At 42.5% G+C, this 25,494-nt stretch overlaps 2 long non-coding RNA genes across 2 annotated transcripts in view; both read right to left on the minus strand.

Moving 5' to 3' along the window:
- Positions 1 to 990: 990 nt before the first annotated feature.
- On the minus strand, positions 991 to 8,519 carry LOC138980717 (uncharacterized). The gene is made up of 3 exons (XR_011460427.1): positions 8,462 to 8,519; positions 5,045 to 5,061; positions 991 to 1,039 (listed from the first exon to the last, which is right to left on the minus strand). It is a non-coding gene; the product is annotated as an uncharacterized lncRNA (long non-coding RNA).
- A 2,501-nt stretch (positions 8,520 to 11,020) lies between these two features.
- The window catches only part of LOC138980719 (uncharacterized), a 33,092-nt gene continuing 18,618 nt past the window's right edge, over positions 11,021 to 25,494 (minus strand). Inside the window, exon 4 of the long non-coding RNA XR_011460428.1 lies at positions 11,021 to 11,132. This is a non-coding gene — a long non-coding RNA (uncharacterized lncRNA). The remainder of the gene's footprint in view (positions 11,133 to 25,494) is intronic.

Raw genomic sequence — 25,494 nt, forward strand, 5'->3', positions numbered from 1 at the left:
TTGAAATGAGTTTGAAAGTTCTAGCTCAAAAAACATGTTACATATTGATATTTTCAAGAAAATAACAAATAATATTTCTTTAAATCACCCGAACATGACCGCGCAGCGACCTTGAACGTTCACGTTTTCGGTTTGTATTTTTAGCATGTCCCCAACGCGCGGGAAGCCGGCGTGCACAGCTGCCAGTCAATCGGGAGGCACTAAACTTACGTCCTCGTGCGTACAGTAGGTTACATTTTTAGACTGCAGTCGTCAGCTAAGTGCAAGCACTTAAATGCCATGCTTGCGTACGTGCGAGTGAGTGTGTTTGTTGTTCAAATGTCTGGAATATTCCAATAAAAAAAGACTCATCAAATATAACACTACTCGTCATCACAAAGTGTTAGCAGTACATCGGGGATGTGGGGCCCCTGGAGTCTAAAACTCCGATGAGGGGGTCCATGGATCCTCTACAAATTCAAAATGGGGGTTCCGGGACCCTCTAGGTGTGGCGTCTGACGGCAGATCCCTGATACACACAGAGTGGAGAAGTCATGCCATTCACGTGAACTTTTCAGTCAAAGCGAATCGTGCAATTATCTAAATAATGAACATTTCAAAGCAATTTCAGGAACATACGCGTTGCGTATACACAAAACAGCAGTGACCTTGACAATTGGCGAGGGTCCGTCAAACTAGGTTCATGTATTGAAGTCATGAAACTCTTACTTCATTTTTAGATAGAAAATATTAGGAGCCTACGTTTTTGATCTGTGATTTGATGTTTTAGCTTGTATTTGTACTGCGCATGAAGTCCTTTACGGGCAGAAAGCAGGCGTGCACAATACAGCTGCCAATCAGTAGCACGCATAGTAACACATTTATTTGTTCACCAACTATTGCAGGGGGAGACAGTATGGCCCCGTGTCTGATAATTATAAAAGAGTTCAAGAAACATTTTCTGCTTATTTTCCTAGTTCGTAACTATTCAGTTAACTGTTACGCATGCCTGTTTGAAGCATAAACTTACCTTCAACATCTCCTGTCTAAATGTACTCGGCTGAAACGGAAAACAAGGATGATTATTACTGAGATATACAGAATATGAATATCATGCAAATAATAAATACCAACGCTTACAGTATTTCTTCAAGGCGCTCTTCTCCCCGTGTTAACAGTTCTGGTCACCGTCTCACACCGGGCCCGACTTTTACATGGGATAAACCATCCCTCCACTTGGACACACACCAACACTCAACACCCTGACTGCTTGCTGTGGTGAGTTGGGATTGTTGGATGAATTCATTTAAGATGTTCTTCCTTGTGGCTTTTACAAAATTAATTAATAAAAAACAATGTGCACAAAGATGTGACCAAGTGGAGGGATGGTATGTGACCAAGTGGAGGGATGGTATGTGACCAAGTGGAGGGATGGTATGTGACCAAGTGGAGGGATGGTATGTGACCAAGTGGAGGGATGGTATGTGACCAAGTGGAGGGATGGTATGTGACCAAGTGGAGGGATGGTATGTGACCAAGTGGAGGGATGGTATGTGACCAAGTGGAGGGATGGTATGTGACCAAGTGGAGGGATGGTATGTGACCAAGTGGAGGGATGGTATGTGACCAAGTGGAGGGATGGTATGTGACCAAGTGGAGGGATGGTATGTGACCAAGTGGAGGGATGGTATGTGACCAAGTGGAGGGATGGTATGTGACCAAGTGGAGGGATGGTATGTAACCAAGTGGAGGGATGGTATGTGACCAAGTGGAGGGATGGTATGTGACCAAGTGGAGGGATGGTATGTAACCAAGTGGAGGGATGGTATGTGACCAAGTGGAGGGATGGTATGTGACCAAGTGGAGGGATGGTATGTGACCAAGTGGAGGGATGGTATGTGACCAAGTGGAGGGATGGTATGTGACCAAGTGGAGGGATGGTATGTGACCAAGTGGAGGGATGGTATGTGACCAAGTGGAGGGATGGTATGTGACCAAGTGGAGGGATGGTATGTGACCAAGTGGAGGGATGGTATGTAACCAAGTGGAGGGATGGTATGTGACCAAGTGGAGGGATGGTATGTGACCAAGTGGAGGGGTGGTATGTGACCAAGTGGAGGGATGGTATGTGACCAAGTGGAGGGATGGTATGTGACCAAGTGGAGGGATGGTATGTGACCAAGTGGAGGGATGGTATGTGACCAAGTGGAGGGATGGTATGTGACCAAGTGGAGGGATGGTATGTGACCAAGTGGAGGGATGGTATGTGACCAAGTGGAGGGATGGTATGTGACCAAGTGGAGGGATGGTATGTGACCAAGTGGAGGGATGGTATGTGACCAAGTGGAGGGATGGTATGTGACCAAGTGGAGGGATGGTATGTGTCCAAGTGGAGGGATGGTATGTGACCAAGTGGAGGGATGGTATGTGACCAAGTGGAGGGATGGTATGTGACCAAGTGGAGGGATGGTATGTGACCAAGTGGAGGGATGGTATGTGACCAAGTGGAGGGATGGTATGTGACCAAGTGGAGGGATGGTATGTGACCAAGTGGAGGGATGGTATGTGACCAAGTGGAGGGATGGTATGTGACCAAGTGGAGGGATGGTATGTGACCAAGTGGAGGGATGGTATGTGACCAAGTGGAGGGATGGTATGTGACCAAGTGGAGGGATGGTATGTGACCAAGTGGAGGGATGGTATGTGACCAAGTGGAGGGATGGTATGTGACCAAGTGGAGGGATGGTATGTGACCAAGTGGAGGGATGGTATGTGACCAAGTGGAGGGATGGTATGTGACCAAGTGGAGGGATGGTATGTGACCAAGTGGAGGGAAGGTATGTGACCAAGTGGAGGGATGGTATGTGACCAAGTGGAGGGATGGTATGTGACCAAGTGGAGGGATGGTATGTGACCAAGTGGAGGGATGGTATGTGACCAAGTGGAGGGATGGTATGTGTCCGAATGGATGGATGGTTTTATCTCATGTAAAAGCCTGGCCTGATCTGAAGCGGTGAGCCAAGCTGTTTACACGGGAAGGAGTGTGCCGATTGACGTTAAAGGCACAGTGAACCTCCCTAAACCATCACAGACACTGTCAGGCTTTTACACACAGTACAAACAACCTTTCCTTTAAACACTCACCGCTTGAGAACATCATAGGTGCCCTCCGTAAACAGCAAGCATTTTTCAAAGAATTTATTTTTGCGTGGTTTATCTTATACCTGAGCCATCGTGAACCCGTGTGATCCAGTTTACTTTTTTTCACAATGTAGTCGTCAGTTTGTGATTTCAATGCGACTCGCTGTAAGCTTATCTGCAATAGCACGCTATAATGTACCTCTGAATCTAAATGCAACCAACGGCTGCGATTCACACGAACTCTAGCGATGGATTTTGACTGTTCTGAGGAACTGGCGATAGGCATAACCGTTGTCTGCTACGAGAACCACGACCTTGCGTGACCCTGCTTCCGGGCTTTTCTTTTTTCAAACTTTCAAAACTTCGAATTGTACTGATCTTGTCTTGATGAAAAAAGACTTCTTTTATGATTTAAGAATGTTTGTGTAACAAGCTGTCAATTCAAAATTTAGATTTTAAAAGTTAGGTCTAGCGCCAAAACGCACCGTCCGATTGTCTGATTAGACAATCCGCAAAATTAATTCTTTGAAAATTGCTCGCTCTTTACGCAGGGCACCTAGGAGGTAGGATGTTCCCAAGCGGCGAGTGTTTAAACGAAAGGGTGTTTGTACTGTGTGTAAAAGCCTGACAATATCTGTGATGATTTACGGGAGGCGTACTGTGCCTTTAACATTTGACAGGTCAAGGGCGTTACGTGATACCTCATGGACAGAACTTTCACCCACCAGCTCATACTCACTAGAACAGCTTTGTGACACTGCGCACGATTCTCGTGTAGCAATATGTACGTACATCGAAGACTGACACACACACGCGCGCACGCACACATACACACACGCACGCACATGATCGACCACACACACACACACACACACACACACACACACAATCACACACACACACACACGTATATACAAATAGTGATTCTACCAGTTATTACTTCTTCGATGAGAACGTTCATTGACAGAAAGCTACACATCAGAGGTTATCCAGACGAAGAGAACGTATTTTAGCAAACCATACAGTATCTGTTGTAGAAAACGGTGAAGAAAACACACACATATGTACGCACGTGCATGCACACACGATGAAGAACATTTTCAGTTTCGTCCTCTAACACACACACACACACACACACACACACACACACACATACTCACACACACAAACACACACACACACACACACACATACACACACACACACATACACACACACACACACCAGCAGCAGCAGCAGCAGAGTGAGAATCAAACAAATTGACAGACAGACATGACAGATAAAGACAGAAAAAGAGGGAAGTCATAAAACAAGTAGGTTTTAACACTTAGCACATGCATGGCGCAATTACATAGTGCACAAACATATGCCGCGGAAAGGGGCAAGGCGTGTGGAGGGAGAGGTTTCATCACTGCTTGTGCTGTATATATTTCAAGATAGTAGTATCAAACAGCATGTATGGTATCACTTTGCAATTCTTCAATCTTATACAGATATCATTTACAATAATTCAACAAATTATTGGCAGTTGAGGTATTTAATTTGGATTACAGTAAAAATCCGATGCTTTCATACACTAGCATTTAGCTGGTATGTTATAACAGCTATTTCATGAAATCCTTCTATCCGATGTCTGGCTGCTTAAGTGTTGCAGAACTAAAAAAACTAAAAATCTGTTAGAAAGAATTTAGTTTGCACAGCGGAGCCTCTTTTCCTCCTCCTCCTCCTTTGCCCGCCCTATATGGGTGACGTATCTCGATGGGATAGGTGAGGCCTTGGTGCGTCATGTGGAATGTAAAGCTCTCTAATTTACAGCAAACGGGTTACGCGAGAGTGATACTTTCTTCAGTGCAAGTTAAGAGCTAGCCTCTCAGTTTGTCCCGTTTTGTTAAAGATTGTTACATAATCGGTTACATAAACTTACCTCGGGCATCCGAGCATCTGAAAAAAATCACATAACAATTGTCAGAAAAAGCACACGGTGGACATAAATACCGAACTTAGAACTAGGAATGCAACGTAAACCATAATACGAATATTTTTGTTTTTACAAATCTTGGCTGGGATGGACATCCCAAAAAGTAAACCCCAGCTCTATGACTTTTCAGCGTGTTTTTTGTGTGTATCTCTTCTATCATTGGCCATGTTTACCTGTCCTTGTGAGTTCATTACATAAGTAATTCAATCGAAGCCCATGAACAAAAAACAAACAAACAAATAAACAAAACAAAAACACACAAAAAAACACCAACATCAATCGATATCAAAACATTTAGTCGGTCTGAAACTAATACATCGACACTTCAAATCTGGGATCAGTCATCATCTAGACTACTAAAACCTGGCTAGCCGAATCCCGTTAGCCAAGACGGGTCGACGACTTGGCGAAGCATGCCAACATCAAACCTTTTGTGTATGAACATAGTTTCTTCAATCCTGAGCACATTCTCAGATTAAATAAATCATATCTATATGTTTTTGGATTCAGAAAATGATAAGGAGCACAATGCAGTTTTTTTTTAAATCATGCTATCATTAGATGTTTGGGGTGGAGTTTGCTTTGAAACCTTAGTTACTTTAATTGCCATGTCTTTTTTCTAATATTCTACAGGAATGAAAACAAATTGATTACAAGAGGAAAAGCATACAGGGGGGAAGGGGGGGGGGGGGAGGCCGGTTCTCACGCAGGAGGCAAAATAAGATCCAGGGGCAATATCTCTATCGGAAGGAATATAACATTTCTAGATTTTTAGAACCTTAAATGGAAACATAAATGTACTGTTGTACATGTGAGCATGTAAAAAGGTCCCCGACAAGGAAAACAGTTGTAAATATAGCATTCAAATCCCCCCAAAAACAACGTTTTTTTTTTAATTTTTTTTATAAGACGAACAGTTTTACAAAAGAGAAAATGTCAACAAAAAAGAAAACGTGTTTATGCCTGATTCTTCTTAAGTTCTACATCTGCTTTCTTTCTTATCGATTCTTCATGAGCAGCACACAAAAAGATTGACTTCACACTGCATCAAATTCAGGTAGACTATCAAACTTTGTGTGTTCCACTATCTAAATGACTTTTCAGTTTCATATAATGTGCAAACGTCCTTCTCTCTCTCCTTGCATTCAAGCCGTTTTATTGATCTGAAACGCATCCAAGCACACACTTCGTGTAACAGAGACGTGGACTGACTTATGCTTAGCACACCTTGTGATTTTGGTGGCTCTGCGTGTAAAAATGACGGAAAGAGATCAATTCAAAGTTATGTAGTTGGAAAACACAAGCATACCATACGCATTACTTGCACGTTACAGCTCTCATTAAATTTTGGTTTTTAATGACACAGCTCTGGAGAATAACCCAAATTCTTATCTGCGACAAAACGACTGACAAACCGTAGCTTCAACAGTGCTTTGAGTGGACATTGTATCTTTAAAGGAACGTCCATTTAAACCTGCCCAAAAAAAAGAAAAGCAAGTTGCGGGCATCTTCCGCCTATAGGCCCATTGCAGAAACTCAAGTTATCAACAGCATTTCTACTCGGCGCGCGCGGTATGAGAATCACGGGTCGTAACTCTCTGGAATTGGTCATCCGCCGCCATGTTGGATGCCTTGCACGATCTCTGACAGTGCTTGAGCGTTGGGTGGCGACTCGACAAAAGTGAAAATGACACGTTGTGTGGCCAAAAACTGCAGTCAGCAGGCACACTTTAGGATCCCTAAAGTTGTTTACCATCAGGGTGACAACTGGAAGGAAGTTACTGAGCGGAGAAGACGATTATAACTGGTTATTTTTTGCTGTGTGCAGTGCGCTAATCAACAATTGTCCATCGGTTGTGCCTTTAGAGTGAACACTGTGATAGGATGCTTTGAAAATAATATTATACTTTGCAGTAGTTACCTGAGCTGCATTGTACCTCATTTGCCTGTCTTGAGAGCTTTATCTTGTGAATTTTGGTGCACTGTCTGCATGGTAATTTGAGATAAAGAATAAATAAATGAATATAATAATGTATTCTTGCTTTACTTTTTATGTTGTGCTGTTGTGTTAAAAAGGCAGATCCCCTTTGGACTCATGCATGCACAGTTTTCTTCATTTTGTCTGCATACACAGTGAAATACGCAAAAAGAACAAGAGTGCAATGAAGAAAACTAACAAAGACGGCATCCAATATGGCGGCGCGAAGAGAGTATGAGCGGAGTTGTGCCCCTTAGGGCTAAAGCTAGCCGATCCATTTGATAACGTCACGCCGAGTAAGAAGAATGAATTGGACCTATAACTACGAAAGAGCAGTTTGACTTTCATCGGTAAAAAAAATAGGAAAAACATTCTGCAAGCACAGAACAGGAACACACACGCCAAAGTCAGTCAGTCAGTCGGGGCCAGGGTCCTTCTCTCTCTCTCTCTCTCTCTCTCTCTCTCTCTCTCTCTCTCTCTCTCTCTCTGTCTCTCGCTCTCTCTCTCTCTCTCTCTTTTACATTTAATCACGTTTTGACTAAATGCGTTAACATAGACGGGGAATTGAAACGAGGGCCGAGGAGTGTGTGTGTGTGTGTTGAGCGATTCAGAGAAAACTACCGGACCGATCTTCATGAAACTTTACATGAAAGTATTATATCCCCAGATGTATTTTTCATTTTTTTGATAGATGTCTTTGATGACGTCATATCCGGCTTTTTGTGAAAGTTCAGGCCGCACTGTCACGCTCCCATTATTCAACCGAATTGGAAATTTGGTCAAGCAATCTTTGATAAAGTCTGGACTATGAGATTGCATTGCAGCTCGGAAGCTTAACAACTAATTAATGAGTTTGCTCATTTAAGTTGTCATTAAAACCGATTTTTTGCAAACAGATTTGAAACTGATTGCAGCGTATTCTTCATCAAATTCTAAATCTAAAAATATATACATGTGTCATGTTTACTCTTAAAATGTGATCACAATTAACAAAAATTTGTTCTGCGATAAAAATTTACAAAATCGATCCAAAAATGATTTAATCTTATTCTTTATCATTTCCTTATTCCAAACACATATAGATATAAGTTGTATTCAAAACAAGCTCAGAAAATTAAAAAGAATACAGAAAAGGGCGCTTTCCTGCTTAGAGGCAATACGCTACCGCGCTATTCTGGCTTCTCAATTTAACTCTGTTTTGCACATGAAAAGTGGGCCATTTTTTTCTCGCGATTATCGACGAAGCTGTATTGTCTTGGTGAGAGAAAAAAAATGCAGTGCGTTCAGTTTCATTCCGTGAGTTCGACAGCTTGACCAAATGTAGTAATTTCGCCTAACGCGACTTGTTCTGAAGTTATGATCAAATAAAAACATTATTCACTAACCTTGTGGATGTCTGCGACGGACTAGTTTTTTGCAGCATTGGTAACAGCAATTCCTGAAAATCAACAACACAAAGTAAATCAAAGTCGTCTCCACCTATTTAGAGAAAATTAACAAATTGCCCCACCGAACAAGAAAAGCAAATTCTAAAACAAAGTGACCCCAAATAATGCAACACACAAAAATGGCAATACACAAAAATGGTAATAACTTCTATAGGTGATGAACAAATCACTTCATATTTGGGGAACATGAATCTCAGCCTATGTATGACCCTTCCACTTTGATAGATCAAATGGTCTGACGTTTGTGCAATTTCAAAAACAGTTACAAAATTCGACTCAACAGTAGGAGGTTTGACATTGAGCGGTAGCTAAAGTAACCCGATTTAAGCCCTCCAGATCGTAACCTTTGGGGTAAATCGAATAACATAGTATACCTTAATCAAGATTAGACAATAGGTGACTTGAATACAGTAATTACAGGCAGGATCAGGGCATATCCTGTGAATGAATGTGTTCATGTTATTGATGAATTTTGCCCGACATTGCGCAAGTGTAACTTTAGAACGAAGGGGTTAATTTTTCCAGTCATTTGAGTGCAGCAAATATTGTCATAGATGTTGTGCATGAACTTCAGTTCATCCACGACCATTCTACAATGTTTTCGAGTCTGTAGGTAAAATGATCCGACATTTACCTTTTCTCCAAAATGTGTTCAAAATTACACCTTCGAAACTGTCAATGGCACGAAAGCTTTCCTGTTTAGAGATCGCCCTGAACCTAGCATTAACTGCTTTTTTCAAGTAACTGATGATCTAGTGTGTATTCTCAGACATTCAGATAATCCAAAGGGTAAAGTTTTAAATCAAGTTTTGCGACCGCTCAATGTCAAACCTCGTTCTGTTGAGTCGATAGCCGAATTTAGAAACATGTTTTGAAATTGCACACAAGTCAGACCATTCAATCTACAAAATACTTTGTGGAAGGGTCATGCATAGGCTGAAGTGTATGTCCTTCAAATAAAAAGTGGTTCGGTCAACAGATGTAGAAGTTATTAGCCTTTTTGAGGGTTGCATGATTTTTGGTCACCCTGTAATACCCTTTTGTTATATATGTATTACATATTTGCCTTTCCAGCTTCATAAAATAATGTTCAAGAGAATGTTGATTTACTTATTCACTCAAACTTGATCTTCAAGCGACATGTATCAATCCATTTAGTTGTCCAATCAAAAGAACATACAGTCTGTCAAACGTCCAAGGTAAATTTAAACCTATCTGGAAATCGTTTAAATGAGACGACGTAACAAACTTCTGGAATGTGACGGCATGGAACGCTGTTGCATGATGCGGTTAAAACAATTTTTACACCCCCGGTATAGGGGTGTGTATAGGTTTCGCTCGATGTGTTTGTTTGTTTGTTTGTTTGTGTTCGCATATAGATCTCAAGAATGAACGGACCGATCGTCACCAAACTTGGTGAACAGGTTCTATACATTCCTGAGACGGTCCTTACAAAAATTGGGACCAGTCAAACACACGGTTAGGGAGTTATTGGTGGATTAAGATTATACAAGGACTTATAGAGGGACATCTTCATGGTCAAAGGGAAATAACCATTCTCACTCAGTCACTGCCACCAACTGAGAAGGTTATTTCCCTTTGACGGGGGTGTTTTTCCTACCCCGGAGGAATTTCTTGTTCTTTAATCGTTCACAGCTTATACCTGATTGATCAGTCACTCAGTGATAATCACCTGGATGCGAGAGGTTAAGCTGGTACTTCTCCGTTTGCAACAAAGTTCTGTTTGTCCGCAGCATACTTTTCACAAAAGTTAATACCTTTTCTTTAACACTGACGCTGCTAATGCTCAGTTCCAGCACATGGCGATTTAAGAATATATGTGTTTGTATTTCACATGAAAACCTTTTCGGGATAGTACGAACTGCCTTTTATTCAGATGACAGCTCCTCAACAATTCACAGTATTCATGAACCATACAATACTGCGCCTAGTTCATCGCAGCCTGTGTGCAAGCTGAACCCATATTTTAGTGAATGAAGCATGTTTTTTGGTCAACTCTAAAGGCACAGTTTTTCCCATAAAACATTTCGCCTCACCATCTCAGATCTGGTCAGACTCTTACATGATATACGCCCATCTCTCCACTTGGACACATACCAAAAACCAACAGTCTGGATGCTTTCTGTGCACAGTGGGAATTCATTATAAATTAATCATTTTTGTGTCAATCTGCGAAATTAATTCATACAAAAACTTGAACTCAATCTGCACAGGAAGCAGTCAGGATATCGTTTATTTCAGTAAGCGCCAAAATGGAGGGATGGTAAAAGCCTTGGTAAATCAGATTGTTTGCGCAACTCTTTTTACGGGTAGGACTTTTTCTAAAAGGAGATTTTTGCCAACAATAACTGTAACACTGACCAATACTGACCATCTGGTAGTAAGAAATACTGATAATCAACTAGCAATGCCATCCTTGGAATTTACCATTACGTCAACTGACCGCTTCCAATTCAGATCACATGACCTTACCTAATGATCGTTAGCGGCAAGCAGAGTACGATAACAATAAGTGTAATCACAAGCAGGTTGCACACGACGAACAGGATGATTTCAAGAGTTGAGAAAGACTTGGCATCCTCTGGCTCTGCAAAACAAAACAAGTCGCATGAAGCGAAAATAAAACATTTAGTCAGTCTGTCTGCCTAAAACTGAAACAAGTTGTGTAAAGCAAAATAACTCCAGTAAGTAAAGCTGTCGACTAACGAAACTGAACGCACTGCGCGCGGGTTTTCACCAAGACAGTCGATTCACCGATTCCCGTTGGCAGAGAAAGCGCTGACACATTGTCTGAACGAAAGAACGAACGATCGAACGAACGAACGAACTTTATTACTCAAGGATGGAGATTTTAGGCTCACGCCTAGTCTTACAATCTGTCCCTGCTAAACTAAGACATTAAAATAAAGACAATAAAAGGACAATTGTCAATCGCAATCATACAGTATTACTAATTACAACATTACCTATACGACTACATAGTGCATAATAGAACATTGAAATGTACATGTATGTCAATATAATACAAAGGAAAAGAAAGATCGACTCGCACACACACGCGCGCCGCATGCCTGCAATCACGTTCGCACTCAATACAACACACACACTGACTCACACACACACATACACACACATACATACATACACACACCCTCACACACACACATACATACACACACACACATACACATATGCGCACACACACATACACATGCACGCACACACACATACACACACACACACACACGCACACGCACAACAACAATTTCATCATCATGATCATCATGATCATCGTCGACATCATTATCATCATCAACAAAATATATAGAGGTTAGTGATAGCAATGCATTCTTGCTAGAAACAGCTTCAGAATGTAACTGTTCGTGACAACAGATATTTGCGAAGCTGCGATTTGAAGTGTTTAATCGTGCTTGACCCCTTTATCTCACATGGTAGCGAATTCCAAATTGTTGAGCCCGAAAACGCTAAACTGGTTTTATATAAATCAATACGGGGTAGTGGGGAAATTAATTTGTTTGAGCCATATCTGTCTGTTGCTTTCTGAAATAATGATCGCATGTACTGTGGGGTCTCGTTTATTTGTACCTTAAACATTAAAAGCGCCTTATTAAATAATAACTGATCTTTAAGTGATAAAAAATTAAGACTGCTAAGCTTTTGCTCTGTTGATGTTTGCGGACCCGGCATGATAAGTTTAGCTGCGCGACGGTGAAGAGAATTTACTTTTTTTAAGTGAACATCGCTACAACCATCCCAAAGTGTAGATGCATAATTCAGATGAGGTAAAATATGACCAAAATAAAACAACTTGAGTGCTGAGGTATCAGCGTAATGCTTTAATTTGGAGAGAAGGAACAAGTTTTTAGATAAGGTTTTGGTAACGCGGTTGAGGTGGGACTGCCACTTTAATTCAGCGTCTATTGTGACCCCGAGAACACGATGGCTGGTTACTTGCTCAATGGGTGACTCATTTAAACTGAGATGAAGATTCAGAGGAGCGAGTTGGTGTTTCTGTCGTGTTGTGATCACCATGCATTTAGTTTTGCCTGGGTGTATAATCATTGAGTTTTGTTTACACCAAACAAATATCAATCAATCAATCAATCAATCAAAATGAAGCTTATATAGCGCGTATTCCGTGGGTACAGTTCTAAGCGCTTGTCAAAGAGTTGTCAACATAGGACTAACAAAGAAACTAACATCTTCAGACGGACACGCACCCTATCACACACTAGCAAACCCTGGTAAACATAGAACAAACAACTGTTTAACAACGATGTACACATCAATAGCTAGGTCCAAACAAAATAATATTAAGCACAAAGAAAACACCTCTCACAGAGCACAGCACAAGAATGTCTTTTGGGGCACAATACATCACGTCGAGCATGAAAGTCGCAGCCAGCTACGGGAAGAACCGAGTCTTCAACCTACTCTTGAACGCGTCAAGAGAGGGGCTCTGACGAAGCTCAAGCGGCAGGGAGTTCCAGACGGACGGGCCCGCGGAGGGGAATGCACGCTGACCAGCAGATGCGAGTTTCGAGCGAGGGATGTGGAGGCGGAGAGGGTCAGCAGCAGAACGAAGGGGACGGTCGGAGGGCTGGGTGTGCAGGTCCAGGGAAGATTGAAGGTACTCGGGAGCAGAGTCGTTGAGACACTTGTAGACCAGAGTGGACAGTTTGTAGGAGATTCGGGTGTTGACAGGGAGCCAGTGCAAGGAGCGAAGTAGGGGGGTGATGTGGTCTCGCTTCGTCTTCCTCAACGTCAGCCTGGCAGCGGCGTTCTGGACTCGTTGTAGGCCATGAATGGATGAGGCGGGGAGGCCGGCCAGAAGGGAGTTGCAGTAGTCCAGACGACTGAAGATGAGGGAGACAACCAGCTTGACACAGGCGTCGTGGGTGAGGTAGCGACGGATGGAGGCGATGCGTCGTAGGTGGAAAAAGCAGGTCTTGATGATGAAGGAGATGTGTGTCTGCATGAAGAGAGTGGAGTCGAGAAAGACGCCAAGGCTCTTGACAGCAGGGGAGAATGGAGCAGTCGCGTCATCCAGCTGGAGGTCGGTCACAGTGAGGGAAGCAATCTTCTGTCGTGTTCCAACGAGAAGGGCCTCCGTCTTCTCACTGTTCAGCTTCAACTTGTTCTCAGTCATCCAGTTCTTGATGTCAGTGAAACAACTGGAGATGGATCCAAGGAGATCGTCAACGTCCTCCGGCTTGGCGCTGTTCTGGAGCTGCGTGTCATCGGCAAAGGAGTTGTATTTCAGGCCGTGGCTTTCGATGACCAGGGAGAGGGGTTGGGTGTACAGGGTGAAAAGGACAGGGCCGAGGACAGATCCTTGTGGGACGCCGAAGCGGACAGGGACAGGCTGAGAAGAGAACGAATCAGTGGTGACAGTCTGAGAGCGGTTCTGGAGGTAGTTCCGGAACCAAGAGAGGGCGGTGTCGTGAATGCCGAACGTGGAACTGAGGCGATCGACGAGTAGCTGGTGGTCGATCGTGTCGAAGGCCGCGGAAAGGTCCAGCAGCACTAGGGCAGAGACGAGACCGCTATCTGTTGCGTTCAGGAGGTCCGTGGTGATTCGCAGGAGCAATATGTTGTTCAAACTCGTTTGAAGAGAGGTTTCAATAGATTGTAAACTTTTACCGGACGTGTAAAGAGACGAGTCGTCTGCGAAAAGGTCATTAATAACCGTCTTGTCTGATATATAGAGTGGTAGATCGTTAATGTAAATGCAAATTAAAAGTGGGCCCAAAACTGATCCTTGTGGGACGCCGTGCATGAGCCGTCCTATCGAAGAACGGTTACCATTAAGGGAGACAAACTGCGTTCTGTTCGCTAAATAAGAACGAAAAAAAGGTAAGTAGGATGCGTCGCCTAAATAACAAGATAATTTCTTTTACAGAATTGTGTGATCAACAATATCAAACGCTTTCTTAAAATCAAGGAAGACGGCACCGACTGTTTCCGAATGGTTAATGGCAGAGAGCCATGTATCGCATAGTTTAACGAGAGCTGTGTGACACGAATGTTTAGGGCGAAATCCTGATTGAGATGGAGCGAAAAGACCACGGCTTTCCATGTGGAGAAGCAAGCACTTTTGTACATGTTTTTCTAATGGTTTTGACAGAACAGACAATAGCGAAATTGGCCTAAAATTGTTTATGTCGGTTAAGTCTTTTGTTTTGGGAAGTGGAATTACTTTTGCGGTTTTAAATATTTCTGGAAACACATTTCGGTCAATACATAAGTTGTACGCATACGTAATTGGCTCAACAAGAAAGGGTAACGCTAACTTGAGTAAGGAAGCGGGTATGTTATCGGGTCCCATTGACTTTTTATTACTCAAGTCAGTTATTAGTCGCCCGACTTCGTGGACTGCAATGAATGGGATGTTAAAAGGTTCAACTTCTTTCACATTGGCCTGGCAAAATAATTGAAGAAATTGTGGGCATTCATACTCGCTTTTGTCATTTTCCCTATAGGTAGACTCCAAAAGCTTACTAGGAAGAGATAAGAAATAATCATTAAAGGCACTGGGTGAAATACCAACCGAAGTTGAATGTTGTCGGGTTTTTGATTTTGCAGTTACTTCGTTTATTGCTCTCCATAAGGAAGCGGTATCTTTCTTCTCAGAAACAAGTTTATTAAAATAATGCCTTTTGGCCCGGCGCACGACGTCTAAGACCTTATTTCTTTGTTTCTTGTAATCAGCTTTTAATTTGTTCTCTTTATAGAAATCGCGAAGAGCCATAGCGTTTATAATGTCTTCACTTAACCACGGGGGAAGTGTGGGGTGCTTAACCCTCTTTTTGCGCAACGGTGCATGCTTATCGATAATTGGCAAAAATGCCTCATACATAGCAGAAAAGGCATTATTTGGACAAGTATGATTGCAAATAAGATGAAAGGGCACAGAAGCAATGCCTCGCAAAAAATCCGTCTCATTGAAATTTTTAAAGGATCTGTACTTAATTGTTGTATGGCCCTTAGGCGGACGTTTTGGTAATTTAAAAGACCAAGTGCAAAAAATAGGGCTATGGTCACTTATACTTTCATTGGATACAAACACTTTAGAAACATTACACACATTGTTTGTGTAAATATGATCAATTAACGTTGCACTAGTACTGGTTACTCTTGTTGGATCTTTGATTAATTGCTGAAGACCAAACAGCGATGTAGTAGAAGACCATGCATGTTGCGGTTTATTTACATCATAATTAAAATCATCTAAGAGGAGAATGTTAGAATTACAGTTATTAACGTTGTCCATCATGCGCACAAAATCGTCAATCCATGCAAGTGAAGAGGCTGGATTTTTATATATAATAATAATAATAATAATGGACATTTATTAATCGCCGTTTCTCACAAGAGCTCACGGCGATTTACATATTAATTTCTATATATATATATATATATACCCCACTAACACAGAAGGAGATTTAGAGTGTTTTATCTCCGTCCAGGTGCACTCCACATTCTCTGACTCTAAATCAGTTCTCCTTCTTGTGATTTTCACAATACTGTCATGGATGTAAAGCACAAGTTCAGAATGACTAGACTGGTTGCTGTCGCGTCTTAAAATTGTATAGTTAGTTATGTCAATAGAGGTGTCGTCGATCCTGGAATCAAGGCGAGTTTTGCTAAGTCCAAACAAATGAATTGGCTTGTTTGGTCGGTTTAACATTAAGCACACATCTGGAACTTTGTTAAACAAATGATAAACGTTAAGGTGTCCTATACGAAGGCCAGATGTAGAATCACCCAACGGCATAATTAGGTCACGATGTAGGTCAGATCAGAGAAAAATATTTTCCTTTTGTCACAGTAAAACCGGACAAGAAAAAGGAAAAGCAAATGTCAGTGTCTACCAAGGCACTTATTAAATTGTCCGTGATGAAAACCGCAAAAGAGAGTTTAAAAAAACAAACAAAAAATCTCAGCGTAATTCAAGCACACAAGAATACTTTTGCAGAACAGGTACCACGGGTAGCAAAAGTAGAGAATAAAATTTATCAGAGAACTCAGCAGTATTTCTTTTCCAGATCACACCTTACGTGGTGTTATCAGGAAAGGGCCCTTTTGGGCTTCTACTCAGCACACAGAGACACTTCACGAACCAGCATCTACCCTACGCTACACATCTTCAAGACACATATTCCGAAACAAAGCACAAATTACTATTACACAGATATAATTGGACCAAGCCAGCTTCTCCTCTACACAACACACAGAGAGACAAGCCACACATTAATACGGCATGGCGATTGGTTGCTGGAAGCGAAAGGCCTGAAGGTAATTAACATAGGCCTGCATTACTGCTGGGTGCACAAGCGGCGGGACGATTGGACGGGCGGAGTCAGGAAGCACATTGTTGAACGCCGTAGGTTGGAGGTGACGTGGGGCGGGGTCAGACACCTGATAGGCGCCAACGCCATGTTGCATACCTGTCATTGGGCCTTGGACAGGGCGATAGTCTCCCTCCTCGAAGTAGGACCCACGTGGTGGGAAGGGGGCTGCAACCACAGCAGGGGGTAGCGCTGCTCTGAAGTCGGGAGGTGGCGGCGGCGGATGATGCGGAACGAAGTGTCCAGGCGGGAGGGTTGGCGTGACATCATGATGACGAGGTGTAGATGAGATGAAGGGGGGAGCGTTCCACGTTGATCACGCTGTTGCAGGGGCGGGTACTCAGCGTCGTAGTGATGACTTGGAGGGTTCACAAGGCTACTGGGCTGACCGTAACCATCTTGCTTGGAGGCCATTTGGGGGGGGGGGGGGCGGGGCGTGCTGTTTGTGGGAGATGGTTTGCCTGGGAGGACGATGTTGAAAGGGGAAAAGTGTTTCAGCCAACCTGGCTGTCCCCTTAGGGTTTGGGTGAATCCTGTCCCTGTACAGGGCCAGACGAGGAGCCCCATTGGCTGTCTGAAAGATCGGAGTAGAGTTGACGAGTTGAACACCCAGTCGTTCACAGACGGCGGCCAAGTTGGAGTTGGATGGGCTAATCAAATCATTGAGGGGGGAGCGGCCTCTGGCAAGGAGAATAGATGACGCATGGAGACTGGCTAGAGGAAAGGCGTGACGTAGAGACATGACTAGCTCAGCCCAGTGGTCGCTTGTAACCTCTGTGGACGTCTGCATGTAGGAGTTAACTCCAACATGGAATGTCGCCCGTCTACCAGAAGGCACAGGTTCTATGTGTTTTGCCCAGTCATTCAAGTCCTGTACCGTCATTCCCGACACGCAGATATTTTGGGGGGAGTCGTGCAGTGACGGTAGAGACTTACTTAAGTCAATAGATTTCACTGTTGAGTCGCCCAGTAAAAGGAACGTTGTGCTGGCACCAACAGCAAAAGCGCGAAGCTTCTCCCGGGGGGAATGACGTCTCCTGTTCTCTTTAACGGGGTCCTGGGCTTCACTACAGCCCCGGGGAACTGCATTGTTTGAGGAAGAGGAGGGAGATATGACACAGTTGAGTGGCGCTGACACGTCCGACGAGGCTGAGTTCACATCTCTCTGGTCGTCATTGAAAGCTACTGGTGTGAGGGAAGGGGGGGGACTTTGTCGGTGACTGTGAAGTAGTTGGGTCAGAGCGTTGCACAGTTGCGGTCTTGATGATGCTGATAGAACTGTTCACATCATGGGTGTTTGAGGAAGGGGGCGGGGGCGGGGGCAGGGATTGCGGTCGTTCCATTCGACGAAGTTGTTTCACCTGAGCAGTGAGATTTTGGTTTTCAGCCTCAAGCGACTGGATGCGTGACTGCAGGTGGCTGATTTTGTTACGGAGCTCCTCTTCGTGGTGGCTGTTGTCCATCTGGAGACTGGCCTTGATGCGTTTTTCAGTGTCACTAATGGCAGAGAAAGCTGCGTCTTGTAGCCTTCCGATAAAGTCATGCAGACCCAGTACTTCCCGCTCAAGCTCCTCCACACGACATTTGGTGATGTAGGGGGAAAGTTTGGGAGGGGCAAATCGGCTGGACTGACGACGCTGCCGCGGAGCTTTGGTAGTGCGGATTCGTGTACCGCGTGCAGGGGTGAGCGGAGTTGACACTTGGGTTTTGTGGGGGGGCATTGTTGACAGACGAAGATGGACTAGTGAAATTAGTGTCGCCCCAGTCGATAAAATACGAGCTGACAAAAAGAAGGGGGCGGATTCAATCTTTTGTGACAGCACGTCTAGGTTGGCGTTGTTGGGGGACAATGAAGCCATTGTGGCGGTGAGACTGGACAACTCAGTGAAGTCGTCCTCGCTCCAGGTCGGACAAGCTTGGCCCTGGGCGAGAAGGGTCCCCGACTGTGACTGGTGTTAAAAGTAAAGCGTAATAGTGATGAGCTTTTGATCCGTCTTTACTTCTGATTCAATTGAAGTGTCGTAAGTCTAATTACTGTGTTCCGCAAGTTGTTGGGATGGGAGAATCAGGCAATGGTATACTGATGCATTCTTTTTCACTATCTCTATCCTCTACCTCTAACACGATGTTGGACTGTAGTGATTGTAGGTTACTGTACCGACTGAGGATCACAGTGAAGATACAGCGAGCGGCCTACAGTCACTGTTGATCGCTCAAATGACAGTATAGCGCAGTCGCTCTTTTGTTGTATAGAAAAGCGCGATTTTTGTTTTTACCCTTGCTTTTTTGTAATCCAAACGTGACATATGTATATATATATATATATAAAAAAGTTCTTCAGCGAATTATGAAAAATACAATGCAATCATTTAGAATGTTGATGATTTTAATGAGCAAACAAATTAACCATTTTTTAATCTTCCACGCTGACATGCAATCCCATTGTCTTAGTCAAAGATTGCTTGACCAAAATTTCTATACAATTTTGTAAAAAGCCGGATATGACGTCATCAAAGACATTTATCGAACTAAATGGGGCCGATATGGTGATGACATTCGGTGCTTGGAAAGTAGTAGAAAATTGCTTGACCAAAATTTCAATCTGATTAAACAATGACGACACCACTGTTGCGGAAATTTACATAAGTTAGTCAAGTCTACACAAATAACGGGTTATTCCGTCAAAAGCAGTCATGTGTTGTTTATGAAAACCGTCAGGCACCTATGGTTTATCTAATTATGTGATGCAGCAAGTGCCTAGAATTGTCGGAAAACCGAAGTATAATTACGTCAAAGTTTCGCTATCAGTTGACGTCATTTTGATTGTCGTCAAGAAGTTGTCGTATTTCTTGAAGGAGTTTCCTTCAAAGCATATTCTTTTGCTTTCGGTGTGATCGTTGGTTTACTTTGTTCATTAGTATTGGCAACATAAGGAGTTAGATAATAAATGGGATTATTATTGGGTACGAAATTCTTGATCGCTATTTTCGCGTCAAGGATTGGATTGGATTGGATTGGATAAGATTTACAGTCCAGTGAGGTTACCCTCATGGAAATTCGGGCTGCTTTCTCCCCGGGGAAAGCGAGCTGCCATACATACGGCGCTACCCATATTTTTGTTTTTCCTGCATGCGTGTATTCATGTTTCCTGAGACTTAATGCCGTGTGAGATGGAATTTTTTTTTACTTTATTCCAAGTCCCACGGATTTGGTGGACATTTTTATTTATGCCTATACAATTTTGCCAGGAAAGACCCTTTTGTCAATCGTGGGATCTTTAACGTGCACACCCCAATGTAGTGTACACGAAGGGACCTCGGTTTTTCGTCTCATCCGAAAGACTAGCACTTGAACCCACCACCTAGGTTAGGAAAGGGGGGAGAAAATTGCGGCCTGACCCAGGCCTGAACACGCAACCTCTCGCTTCCGAGCGCAAGTGCGTTACCACTCGGCCACCCAGTCCCTATAGATAGATCGCGAATAGACAAGAGTTACCATTGGTCTAGGTAGGCTAGCAACGCAAAGATGAGTTTCGGTTGGCGGGTTGGGAGTCTGCGCAGGGAGAGAAAAAGAATAACGCTCGAAAAGGGAAAAGCAACTGAAAATTGGAGAGAAGGAGCGAAATCATGAAAGAACCGCAACGGCACCGTTCTATGCCTAGAATAAAAACCATCGCCAAGGGCAAACGAAGATGGCAAAGACTTCCACAGCGGAGACACCATGTCTTTGACGGGACGACCAGAAAGATGGCAGCAAGCGACAGCAGTAGCCGGTGGCCGTTATGTTGATGGAATCTTTTCTCGGTAAATATGTTTTCCTCTAGATCCAAGTAGATTTCCCCAAGGTTACCAAGTTAATTTTTATAAGAACTGCATTGGTCACGGTATCACAAGTTTGATCGAATAACAAGATTTTATGTGATCACTGTAGATCAAACGTAATACATTGTATGAACGTTGAGCAGCATGAGGAATGAATGTGGATAATTAATTGTTTATAAAGTGCTATAATGAATGATATAGTCGGATCTCCGTTTGAATAACAAGATGTGTTTTTATCACACAGGTCTCAGGGGAAACGGTTTGTATAATGATAGAGTAATTCCCAGTTCTGAGACTTGTTATTATTTCGACAGATATGTTGGTGTTTCGAGTTACGAGTTTCCAGTTCGAGATCCGAGGGACGAGTTTCCAGTTCGAGATCCGAGGGACGAGTTTTCTACGATCAACCCTCTAACTTCGTCCGATGTCTTCATGATCATCGACGATGAACTTTATGTAACCGTTCGACAATAACCAGCCTAAACCACACGACGTTCCGACCGTCTACATCATCACTTCGTATTTTCAAGATGAGTGACTTTTAGATCCAGGATATAAGAACGATACAAAAATGAAGAATAATCCGGCGACCTTGGAACAAGCAAATAAATAAAAAGTTGAATCTATAAATTTACAAATACGTCTTGTGTGTTTTGTGCACGAATCTGCAATAGTGGTGTGGTAGAATTTTTTTTAGAAACAAAATTCATTCTTGTTCTGATTCATAACGTAAAAGGTGAGGTCTTCGTACCCTCCGAGTACGTAACAGACAAGGATCCGCAACAACCACAATGCGGCCTCGACTTTTTACAAAAGGTTGGATATGACATCATGAGAGATGTTTATTGAAAAATGAACTGACACCTTTGGGGCCAGCCAAAAGTGACCCAACATTATACAGATAATATATTTTAGTAGAGATAATAGAAAAAAGGATAAAAGAAGGTGTACTTTCATGAGGTGTGTGCTCTTACCGGAGGGACCTCACATCGCAGTTACCACTGAACAAGCATTATGCACACGAACGTTCGAGCACACATGGTCTTGCTCTTTGTTCTCTTTCACATGCAGACACATGCAAGCACACATGTGCACGCACAAATACACACACACAAACACACACGCACGCACGCAGGCTCACACACACACACACACACACACACACACACACACACACACACACACCCCTTCCTCACTCATGCATGAATTATACTCTTTCCATTCAGCATGAATTTGAGCAGCAATGTATAAATATCAACAATTTCAGCAAAGGTTTATAATTGAAAAAAAGAAGCTGAGAAGTGTCCAAAAAGAGTGAAAAAGATGCATTTTGACAAGTTATATCAAATTAGAGAGAGAATGCATTTAAGGTTTTCTGATCCAGTGAATTATCATAACAAGCATCTTTCTTTTGCAGCCAGCACATTTGGACATACGTGGGGGTGCACGATACTGGGCCAAAACATGAGGACATGAGTCCACAAAAACCGTACGTCATAATAAATTTCCCCTCCCCTCCCACATTCGTTAGTGATGTGCAGCGGAAATAGACGAATTGCGAAAATAACTCAATAACTGTGTATGAGTTGTGAAAGAGTGAATACCTTTGCTTTTTACTCGGACAAACATTGGAGGGGCCAATCACTAGCGAGGCGTGTATCGGAAACACGTGGACATGAGCACGTGTGAATTTATTTGTCAGAGGAAATGTAAGAGTATTCACTTTTTCACAACCTATACTCTTCAAAAAAGTTAAGGACCGGTCGTGAAAATGAAGACAATTTAAAAAATGAATGCCAAAAATAAAGGGTTCGACAATCTGATTGGAACTTGATTATTTTGAATTCACAAAAGGACAGTGACTCTTGCTCTATGAACAGTTTTGGCAGGCAGTGTTACGGTGTCCTGCTAAACAGGCGGAAAAAGAGAGGTTTACTTTAAAAAGGGGGCATTTTCAAAGTCCTATGAAATCGGTGCAAAACATTCCAGAGCAAAAGCCAGTGATGCACGTTCTATAACAGGGTTCTGGCCACGAAATGTGATCACTAACTTGTCTTTGTAAAATGACACACTGACAAAATAATGCAGTGAAACAACATCCCCCTGCCACAAAAACTGAGTGACTTGGATCGGGCAAGGGCAGTTTGATGGCTACAAGATGTGGTTGCTGCCAGGCAAGTAATTTAGAGTATTGCAGTGACTCACTTCAACATCATCAGACTGAGGAAATTGCTTCAAGCAATTGGAAGATTGTAGTAATGACAATGTTATGATCGGCCTACAGTCACCACAACAATGAAGATTGTCGCATCCAAATGAAGGCCATGCAGCAATAAACGGTTACTGAAAAGGCAGCAGGCATCAACCATGAGCTGCAACCAACACTATCGTCAGTCATTAATAATAATTATGTGAAAGACACCCAGTCCGCAAAACAACACTGACTGCTTACCATCGAGCAACCCACCGAGCCTGCATGTTACGCTTAATTTTTGAGGTGGTAACATCATCGTAGGGCTCAGTTCTTGTTTACAGATGGGTCCAACTTCTTCGATCCTGCTGATGGACGCATCTGAGTCTGGAGACGTCGTAGAGAGCGTTTGCCGCTGTTCCAGAACGAAATCGTTTGATGGGGGCTCTGTATTGGTCCAAGGAGAGATCATCTTACGTCGTAGGACATATCTCATTACCAATTAGTGGGTAGCTTAAATGGCCATCACTGCCGGGATACGAATTTGCAGTTCTCCGTAGGAAGTAAAATTGCTGTTGTTAATTTGAAATTGGAGGGTTGTCTAAAGTAACAACCTCTTGCGTTGATTTGGCTGTCATGATTGAAATGAAATGTTCTGTAGACAATGTTCAGTTGTTCAATTAAACAAAAAATTAAAAAATAAAATCATTCAACCCTGTTATTTCTGTATGGCATGCGTTTGAAGAAGTGGTCCTTAAAATTTTTTGAAGAGTACATATAAGCCCGACGGAGTTGTTTTCGAAAATAGTCTATTCATGTAAAAGGAAGAACTCAATGTATGGTGTCGGCGTCTGCAGCTAATGGTATTTTTGACGCTACGGTGCCCATGAACACTCTCATGAATGGAAGGCAGTGTTCCATTTATCAAATTGACTGTATGAGGCATTGCTATCTGTAATTTGTTTTGAATAAAATTGTTTAAACCAAGACGTTTGGTGCTATTGTTTTCTTAAACTTACACATTTATCCAACTACCAGATCTTTTCATTTTTACAAAAAAACAACACATAGAACAACGATTTAGAAAATCTCTGAATCGTGTCTCATCTAAAAGATATGCGTAACCGAATGTGTAATGTTTTTCATTATTCATCTTTTACTGTTTGTTGTCTCCCTTGATTTTCTTATTTAAAAAATTCGGAGAAAAAAGATGTTCCCCTCAAATCAATGATATAGAGAAAACTAGGAAGACAAAGTGAGTCTTTAATTCCTTAATTTGATTTATTTTTGAAGGATATCATCATGCAATTTTATTGTTTAAAAAAAATTGCCTCAAAATTATCACCCTTGATCTCCCTTGCACAAAACGTTGGTTTCCACTATTTGATTTTAATTTGGGGTAAATGTTAAAGGAATATCAAGCAGAATAAATCTGAACATCCCTGCAAACTGTGTAAAATTAAAACAAATCTGCATGATGCACATGGTGTGTGTGTGTGTGTGTGTGTGTGTGTGTGTGTGTGTGTGTGTGTGTGTGTGTGTGTGTGTGTGTGTGTGTGTGTGTGTGTGTGAGTGTGTGTCTGTCTATCTGTCTGTCTATCTTTGTCTATATGCGTGTGTCTATGTGTGTACATGCGTGTGTGTGTGTGTGTGTGTGTGTGTGTGTCTGTATGTGTGTTCACGACAGTATTGATAGCACAACGGTCTCTTCAAATGCATTATTTGCTTTTATTTATGAGGGCCTTTTGTAAGTCAACCTCATGAACATCATGGCTTCAATTTCAGTGAGTACATGATTTTGCTATCACAGCGTTTAAATTAAAAAGTCATTAATAGTTTTAAGTCACAAATATTGGCTTTGCAAACAAAAATGAATTATGCGTAATTTTTGACTCACATGCGAAGCAAAAGTGAGTCTATGTACTCACCCGAGTCGTCCGTCCGTCCGTCCCGGCGTCCGTCCGTCCGGAAAACTTTAACGTTGGATATTTCTTGGACACTATTAAGTCTATCAACACCTGATGTGGCCTGATGGTGTATGGTTACAAGATCTCAAAAAACATGTGCGGCAACTTGACCTCACTTCAAGTTCAAGGTCACAGGGGCCGTAATTGTTGTCTTAAAAACGACCATTTTTCACATTTTCGCATTTTTTTCTAAAGTTATCGAGGATGGCAACCTTAGCTATGTATGCTATACAGGGCAATGTAAGCCCTATCTTTGGACACCAGTTTGGTTGACCTTGCTTCAAGGTCAAGGTCGCAAGGTCCTTTAAAGTTGGATTGTATACATATTTTGAAGTGACCTTGACCCTGAACTATGGAAGATAACTGTTTCAAACTTAAAAATTATGTGGGGCACATGTTATGCTTTCATCATGAGACACATTTGGTCACATATGATCAAGGTCAAGGTCACTTTGACCCTTATGAAATGTGACCAAAATAAGGTAGTGAACCACTAAAAGTGACCATATCTCATGGTAGAAAGAGCCAATAAGCACCATTGTACTTCCTATGTCTTGAATTAACAGCTTTGTGTTGCATGACCTTGGATGACCTTGAC

The sequence above is a fragment of the Littorina saxatilis genome, linkage group LG11 (genome assembly GCF_037325665.1).
Source record: "Littorina saxatilis isolate snail1 linkage group LG11, US_GU_Lsax_2.0, whole genome shotgun sequence".
Classification (NCBI taxonomy): Eukaryota; Metazoa; Mollusca; class Gastropoda; order Littorinimorpha; family Littorinidae; genus Littorina; species Littorina saxatilis.